At 43.3% G+C, this 9,508-nt stretch overlaps 1 pseudogene; it reads left to right on the plus strand.

Annotated features, from left to right (window-relative positions):
* The first annotated feature begins 8,694 nt into the window (after positions 1-8,694).
* LOC115064338 lies at positions 8,695-8,813 on the plus strand (annotated as a pseudogene).
* Positions 8,814-9,508: the final 695 nt, after the last annotated feature.

The raw sequence follows: 9,508 nt of genomic DNA on the forward strand, positions 1-9,508 counted from the left end.
AAGAAAGAAAGAAAGAAAGAAAAGAGAAAGCCATGTCTTTTTGGTTATTGTCCAAGAACTCCAGAAAGCTCAACAGTTAGGGTTGTTGAGCAGTCACTGGTGGAAGTTGGGGTGGTCTAGAAAAGGGGTGAGAAAGCCCAGCGTGTCAGGGAAGGCATGCTTAGAATATGGTCAGTATCCAAGAGAAAAACAGAACTGAAAAGAAAGGGAAAATAACATTTTTCTCTAAGTAATCCAGAAGTGCTGGGCTCTGTAGTGCTTTTGCTGGCTAGTCTTAGGTCAACCTGACACACAGACCAGAGTTATCCAAAAGGAAGAAACAGAAATGTCAATTCAGAAAATGCCTCCATAAGACCAGGATGTAGGTAAGCCTGTAGGGCATTTTCTTTATTTATGATGATTGATGGGGGAGGGCCCAGACTGTTGTAACTGGTGAAATCCCTGGGCTGGTGGTCCTGAGTTCTATAAGAAAGCAGGCTAAGCAAGCCATGGAGAGCAAGCCAGTAAGCAGCACTCCTCTATGGCCTCTGTGTCAGCTCCTGCCTCTAGAAAACTGCTCTATTTGAGTTCCTGTCTTGACTTCTTTCAATGATGAACAGCAATATGGAAGTGAAAGCTGAATAAACCTTTTCTTCCCCATCTTTCCCTTTGGTCATGATGTTTCACTGCAGCAATAGAGACTATCTAAGAGATTCTGCATGATGAAAGTTCTATAGGCATCTGTAGGAGATGTGATGGGGTGGTTCTGGAAAACATGAATACATTATCTCATTAAAGGAATAATTGCTCCTCCCATAGCTATAGCATGTCATTAGATAGTCAGCCTTCCTGCGTGTGGTCTTCCTTACTAGGTGATTGCCAGGCCCGTTGGATTAACTCTTAAGGGAGGAGACAATAATATACAATGCTCTAATATTTCGAACAGATCATGGCAATTGACCAAAAAGCCCAAGGGGGAGCAAAGCTGATGTTTACTTCTTTAGTATTAGCAGAAAAATGGAAGTACAGTCTAAAGCATCAGCGGGATCTACAGCTACTCTAACATTCTCCTCTCAATAATTGAGAACTTCAAATTATTTGGGAACCAAATATTATCAAGGATCGGAGCCTCAATATTTTTTGTCATTTCTGGTCCTTAGCCAGAGTAGGATCAGGGCTTCTGGCCTAGGACAAAAATTGAGGCCCTTATCCCTAAATTTCTTACTTAGTTCCTATCCCTTGTCTTCATCAAGAGTGGAAGTCTCTGAGGAACAAGGACAACCAGGGAAACTTAGTGAATAACACAATGGATCTGCTTCTTGTTCCTGAGAATGCCCGAGTCTCCTCAGGCCCCACTTCCTCGTGCAGATCACTGTGTACTGGAGCACTAAGTCTGGGGTTTCAGGCTTCTGGGCTGTTGGCCTTTCTGCTTCGATTGGAATCCCAGCTACACCACAAGCATTTAGCTTAACAAATTGCTTCTCTGTTCCCTTAGCTGCAAAATGGAATTCATCATAGACTCTATCTGTATGTTATTAGAAGAGACATGTAGTGGAATTTGGGGGATGGTATGCTCAAAGTATATCCCACACTTGCAAGAAAAGGGCCTTATGTAACCTTATATAATAACATGATGGTGTGTGCACAGGCAGCATAGGAAGAATAAAGACTCCTGAGCCACCAGAACACTAGGAGAGCATCCAGAGATGACTTCCCAACGGACACAATTGCCAGGACTCATTCAGAAGGAAGGGCCAGGAAGAGGCAGATATAGGGAGGAAGATAGGTTATTTAATTAGTAGTGTCTACAAAGTCGAAAGAATTGGTACCTGCAGTTTACTGCCAGCAGAAAACTTCAAGGAGTTATGTGTCACTAAAACACAAAGCAAAAAGACAGAGTCAAAATTTAGATTTTGGGAGTCTATTAGCTAACTTTGTATTGTTGTAACGGAACACCATGAGCAAGGCTACTTAGAGAACAGAGAGTCATTTGGGCTCGGGGTTGCAGAGGGATGAGAAACTATTGTGGAATCAGTGGCAGTGAGCATGGCAGCAGGAACAGCTAGCAGAGAGTTCACATCTCAAACCACAATCAGGAAGGAAGACTGTGAACTGGGAGGGCCAAGAGGCTTTTGAAAGTCAAATGTGAGCCCCCACTGACACACTCCTCCAGCAAGGCCATACCTCCTAAACCCAAACAGAGCCACCAATTAGGAACCAAGTGTTCAAAAACCTGAGCCTCTGGAGAACATTCTTATTTGACAATGATAGAGTCTGTAAGCCAAAGACAGTTCTTCATTGTATAGACCACTCGATCTAGAGTAAGACCCATGCCCTGGTTCATGGTGATTTTGATGTGATGCAGCAGGTTCTTGTATTCCAGCAATGAGTGTGGCTGCAGGTAACCATCCTTCTATACCAGTTCCTGCTAATTCTTAGGGCATGCTCTGCTCTCTAAGCCCTGATAAACACTCACTCTGACCCTCAGACTCAGTCTCCCACAATGCACCACAGCTGTGCTTCTTCTAGCATCTCATGAAGCCTATTGTTTTCTGAGTAGCTTGATCTTTTCTTTAGGGAGTTTTACCGTCAGGATAATGACAAACCAACTCAGCATTTTCTTAGCACCCAATTTCCTCCTCTAACAGATACTGTCACTGAAAAATGATAGATGACTCCTGACATCTTCTGTTTCTCTTATTCTAGTGCCTCCAGGGCATTTCAGCAGGTGTTGGTGATGGGCTCTCCGGATGCCTGGGAAGTGTGCTGACACCACAGTATCCAGTCATGACTCGTTCATTTCGAGGAAGGGATCGGAGCCTCTTTAGAATTCTTGGAACTGGATCCAGCAGGAGTTTTAGCTACATATCTCCACTGTCAGTTGCTTAGACTAAAATATTCTGTGGACCCTTCTTTACCATCAGCTATCATTACCCATGGGATTACCAGGGATCTAGAAGACAGGAATGGATCCAAGAAACTTCATCTCCCTAAAACTTCAAGACAAAAATTAACTTAACAAAGTTTTCTTTCTATGCCACATTGGAACACTGTCGCCCTAGGTTTTTTTGTTTGTTTGTTTGTTTGTTTGTTTGTTTTAATGTCCACTGCCATAGTGTATGGAATAAAGATTTGTTACTGGTGTGGCCCATGTTTTTCTGTCAAATTGTTCTTTACCTCAATTTCTGTTACAGTGTCTTTGAACAAATGAGGGTTTGTCCTGTGTTTTTGTATTCTTAGCCAAATGTCTAAAATTGATTCCTCATTACTGTTAGTAGAATAGCAAATGTTTTGTTAAGTCTTGGTTATTATAATGGCCCTGATTTAGGGATATACATATATATATATATATATATATATATATATATATATATATATATATATATATATGAGTTGGCATTCCAAGCTAGCCTCAAACATTTGACCCTACTACCACACCCAACTACGGAGATTAGAGGTATAAGTCACCACACCTGCCTTTCACTTGGCATTTTAGATGTGCCAGCCATAGCGCCATAGCATCCTATGAGCAATACTATTGATTCAGTGCACCTGTATGGCCCATCTCAGGTGGGCACTGGCTCAAACTGCTTGCTACAAATAGTACATGTAATATTGCTTGTTGTGAATAGTAAACATAATGTAGACTATTGCAAATAGTGTACATAAAGCTGCTTGTTGCAAATAGTACACATAAAGTTTTCCATTTCTGTCTCCATTTCCAGGGCTATTTCATTGACCTTGGCTTGTTTGATCTTTTTATAAAACACTTTAGTTATTGGTTTTACTGCAAACAGGATAATCAATGACATACCTGTATCTCTACCAGGCTCTGGCTTTGAGACTTATTTTAGAATTTTAGGGGCCACTACCAATGAACTGGTCACATAGGTCTTCATTTTAAATGACAGACATTCAACCCAGAAATATACTCATATTCTCAGAAATGGTGACAGAATTGAAATATAAATTCCGGCCCTTTCACTGAAGCAGGATCCCATTGAGCTGATGTTTCTGGAATGCACCTTTGCAGTATGTTTCTGGTTCCCCTGTGGTAGGACAAGGGAAGAAGCTGTCCCACCTTGGCATTCCCATCTGGAGTGATGTCAAGGATCTCTACTGCAGCAACCTGCTGATCCACAGGGCAGCTATGAGTCTATCGGAATCTCTGAGGTTGGTGCTCATGTTTGGGTCTGTCTTCAACATAAACTATCATTTGCTCGTAACTGAGGAACCTAAAAAAGATCAATAGTTTGAGCAGGTTCACCATGCATGGCAGCAGAGGCAGCACAGGTCAGAGGACCTGGGGTTGAGGGAAAACTTAGGCGTTTGCAAATTGTGTTTCTAGCTCTCTGAATCTCAACTCCCAGGCATATACAGTGCGACTATTCCTTTGTACGCCTCCAGGAGTTGACACGAATTGCAAATAAAACAATATGACTAAACAATCCTTTGTAGCCTCTGAAATGAGGATCAACTGCTATTAGCTTAGTCAATATGTTTAAGGTACTCACAGGTGCAGCAGAATAAACACATTATAAACAAAAATTATCAACAGCAGCCATGTACTTAGAGGGGAGATAGGACACTTGAAATTCTAAGGAGAAAGACTTTCTACCTACTGCAAGTTTTAAATGTCCTATAGGAATTCTACATGCATATTCTGATATGCAATGTGTATAAGGCAAAGCACGCCAATCCCAAGTACAGAGACTTGTGCATTTACACACTCTATACTCACATGACCACCATCTAGGTCAAGATTGAGGACATTCCCAGAAACCCAGAAAGTTCCCTCATTTTCCTGTCTGGTTGATACCCTTAGAGGTGGTCACTCTTCTGCCTTCAAGCACAATAGATTCTTCTTGTCCAGTCTTGAGCTTTGCATACATGCAGTCATGCAGTGTGGGTTGCCTCAATCTGGCTTATTTCAATGAACTTAAGAGCCATACTTGTTTTTCACAAACAAATAATTTCTTATTACTGTGTGGAATGTTACTGTATGGATATTCAATGGTTTATTATGCTTTTTCTGTGGCTGGACATTTGAGTTGCTCCAGTTTGTAGCCGTGGTAAATAAGCTTATTATGAACACTTTTTTCTTAAGCTTTATGTACTAATTTCTCCTAGGTGCATTTTTTTGAGGCTAAAACTGCTTGGTCATAAGCTGGTTATAATTTTTAAAAGCTCTTTAAAGAGGATTAAAAAACACTTCCAAGTTCAACCCCCCTTAGTTCGACTGGAGTTCTGCACTTTTGCTATACTGTCACACACTCGGGGTTCTCCAAGGCCGTCCAGAGGGCCACGAGGACAATGCTGTTTTCATTTTAAAACTAAGATATTCTCGCCCTTGTTCCCATTCTCTCAGGAGTATAGAATGTGATTTTCCAGAGTCTACGTGTCATTTGATACCATGAGAGATTGAAAGCAGAAGCAGATGTGAAGATCCAGCTGTTTCTAATTAAGTCAAACATTAAAGAGATTGGCAGAAATGTAAAAACGCCACTTTTAATACTTTCGTTCAAAACATTGCTGTTTGTTAAAAACATTTATATTTACAAGCAATCAAAGTGTTGCCCCTTTGAAATCAATACATACTGTAATGATTGATTTGTTTTCTAAGATAGCAACGCCACGTGGCATAACTGAATAAACAAAGCTCTCCAGGGTCTTGGACAATTGTTTGGCATAGAGAACAACACTGGGGTCAACAGATGAGGTCTGAGGAAGTATCCTACAGTTCACTCATGCCATCGGCTTCTGGATCAACAGTCTGTCTTCAGTTGTAACTGTAAGGAAAGATGGAATAAAAACAAAACATGGAGACACCAAGAGTTGAAGTAGGGGTTATTACTTTCCTTCAGGAAATATTGAGCATATACTCACTGTATTTCACACATTGTGACATAGGTCATGATTTCATATTTGTATTTACAAATTTACTGAACTCAAAACTCTAAGGTAGACAGAAAGGACATTCTTTTTCTAATATCTACAGATAAGAAAACTGACCTAAAAAGTTGAGTGGACATTGCTCTGTGGTCACAGAGCTAACTGGCTGGACTGAGATTGGGATGCAGATATTTGTATGTTCCTTTCTAGTGTTCTCTCTGCGTAGCAAAATGGGGCTACACATTGGGTTTGGAGTCAAATATTTCATAACTTCATAAATATTAACTGGCCAGTCTGCCATCTGCACCCAGAAGCTGAGGCTGTTCCACAGTCCACTGTGCACAGGTCTCCACCAGGAGAGAACTGGTCTCCCAGGCGTGCTCATCCTCCCGGGCCAAGAGGTGAGATCTCCACTTTCTCTCCAATAACTGTCTGAAGCAGGGCAGTGAGGAGCATACAGGCACAGGAACAGTGGAGCAGCGGGGACAGGATTCTTCCAGTCTCCATCTGCACCCAGAGCTTCGGCTGTTCCAGAGCCCTCTGGACACAGGTTCCTCGAGGAGAGAGCTAGTGTCCCAGGAATGCTAGCACAGGCTTACAGACCCACAGGAGGGACAACCTCCAGCCAGAGACAGCAAGACCATTTAACACCAGAGATAACCAGATGGTGGGTTACTTGGCATCATCAGAACCCAGTTCTTCTACCACAATAAGTCCTGGATACCCCAACATGCCTGAAAAGCAATATGTGGATTTAAAATCACATCTCATGGTGCTGATAGAGGGTTTTAAGAAGGATTTAAATAATTCCCTTAAAGAAATATAGGAGAACACAGGTAAACAGCTAGAAGCCATTAAAGAAGAAACACAAAAATCCCTTAAGGAATTATAGGAAAACACAAACAAACAGGTGAAGAAATTGACCAAAACCATCCAGGATGTAAAAATGGAAGTAGAAACAATTAAAGAAATCACAAAGGGAGACAACTTTGGAGATAGAAAACCTAAAAATTAGATCATGAGCCACAGATGCAAGCATCACCAACAGAATACAAAAAATAGAAGAGAGACTCTCAGGCACAGAAGATACTAGAGAAAACATTGACACAACAATCAAAAAAATGCAAAATACAAAAAGCTCCTAACCCAAAACATCCAGGACACAAGGAGAAGACCAAACCTAAGAATAATAGGTATAGAAGAGAGTGAAGATTCCCAAATTAAAGGACCAGTAAATATCTTCAACAAAATTATATAGGAAAACTTGCCTAACTTAAAGAAAGAAATGCCCGTGAAAATACAAGAAGCCCAGAGAACATGAAATAGATTGAACTAGGAAAGAAATTCCTCCCATCACATAATAATCAAAACACCAAATGCAAAAAAACAAAGAAATATTATTAAAAGCAGTAAGGGGGAAAGGTCAAGAAACATATAAAGGCAGACCTATCAGAATTACACCAGTACCCCCAGAGCTCCCAGGAACTAAACCACCAACCAAAGAGTACACATGGAGGTATTATTGGCTCCAGCTGCATATGTAGCAGAGGATGGCCTTGTTGGTCATCAATGGGAGGAGAGGCCCTTGGTCCTGTGAAGGGTCTATTCCTCAGTGTATAGGGAACTGCCAGGGCCAGGAAGCAGGAGTGGGTGGGTTGGTGAGCAGGGAGAGCAGGGCGGATTAGGGGATTTTCGAAGGGGAAACCAGGAAAGGGGACAATGTTTGAAATGTAAATAAAGAAAATATCTAATAAAAAATAAATATTAATTGATGTTCTTCTGGTATCATTTTTTTTTCTCAGATCCTCTTGTCTCTAAAACCTGTTTGAAAGTACCTTAAGAGATGGTTATTCTGGAAGCGTTTTACCATCTAAGACTGAAAAACCAAATACCCAGGGCCTGGTGAGAAGGCTGGGAGAGTAAAAGTACTGGCCTGGCCATGTGAGTCTGGCCACCAGAAGTCAGGTAAATGTGGACTGAGAGATACAACACCACAAAATACAGTTTACCCACGAAGAAGTATCCAAGGGAGAGTCGGGGGGAAGTCAGGCACAACCAAGTGACTGTGAAGGCGTGGCTTCCTCCAGGGAGAGTCACAGAGAATAGGCATCCCCATGGATAGGCTCAAAGAAGATTCACACATAACGATCTCAGCACTAAGCCATACACAGCGTTTCGGTGACTCTAAAGTCATAGGTAAGAAGCCCCACTTTTGGTAAGTGAGGGGGTGATACTCATATAGGCAGGAGCCACTAGAGTTGCAGAGGGGTTTCATGTGTGTTCTTGGCCTGTCTGTGGGCTTCTAGTAAGATTCCTAGGAAACTGCAGGTTTACAGCCAGGAAAGGAGAAAGGCCTGAAGCATTTGCAAATTGTGTTGGAACCTTGTCTCTCTGTTGTTGGGGGTGGGGGGGACTTTAATGGGATATCAGGATGAGTCCCTCCTTTTCATTCTCATGGCCCCCAAACTTTTCCTGCCTTTCTATCCTGCCTCAGCCTGGCCACCACCATCACCTACCTGGCTCTGGGATACCCAGATCCTTAGGACATAACGCCAGTCCCCAGATTGCACCACGGTAAACCCCTCCTGGATGGCTGTGGAGTGTGGGGAAGCCGGTTCCCAGAAGGGTTCATGATGCTCCACATCGCTTCTTCCGGGTAGCAGAGGGTCGTCATCAAGCAGGGACTAGTGCACCAAGCTTATAAACCCAAGATTCAAGGAACTGAGAGAGATTGTTACAACACTGAGACCAAGCTGGGCTGTTCACTGAGTTCCAGAACAGCCTGGACTTCAGAGTGAGCCCCTGTCTCAAAGATAGAAAAGAACTGCCTCTAGAGGCATGCAGATAGCTGCTTTGCCACAAGTTCTTTGGTATGTGCCAGAGAGCCTATGATGCTCAGTGTTCTGACCGATGAACATTGGGATAATTAGTAGCCTAACAGTCCCTGGGGGTGGGGGGGGGGGGGTGGGGGGTGGGGGCAAGGCAAGCCTGTTCCCTACTCTGTTGTCAGGGAACCCGGAAAGGGAGTTAGCCCGGCACAGTACCAGTCTGGCACTGCACAGACATGGACAGGCTCCCAGGATGAGGAGCAAGCTGGAGACTACAAGAACCTGACCTGGGACCATGCCCCACAGTCAGGAGCAAGCCTGAGACCTACAACCCTCACACCGGGCCACTCAGGTGAACTGGGCAAGGAGCAAGCCCAAGATGACTACCAGACTGGCACCATAAGGCCAGGACAGGGAGCTAGCCTGAGGTAACAACCAGTCTGGTGCGACACAGGCCTGCAAGGGACAGATCATGCTTGAGATGACCTCTGTTTGGCACCACAGTGTACTAGCACTCCTGTGACCACTCCTGAGATGACTCCAGACATTCAAAAACCCCAGATGCCACTAAGAGAAGCAAATAAGTGGCAGAGAAATGGAAGAAAAAGAAACAGAAGAATGTGGGCACATAGAAGAGAGGCAGAACTGGAGACTCAGAGGTAGTGAAGAACAGGCTGGTGTGAGTAGCTGGTAATACCACCTGAGACCAGGGTGGGGTCCTGGCCTGTGCTACCACTAGGGGACACATCTGGTTCATGGCCCTGAATCAGCGGGGATCTGTTACCACCAAAGGCCAGGCTGATGTCCCT

This window comes from Mus pahari, chromosome 6, assembly GCF_900095145.1.
Source record: "Mus pahari chromosome 6, PAHARI_EIJ_v1.1, whole genome shotgun sequence".
Lineage (NCBI taxonomy): Eukaryota > Metazoa > Chordata > Mammalia > Rodentia > Muridae > Mus > Mus pahari.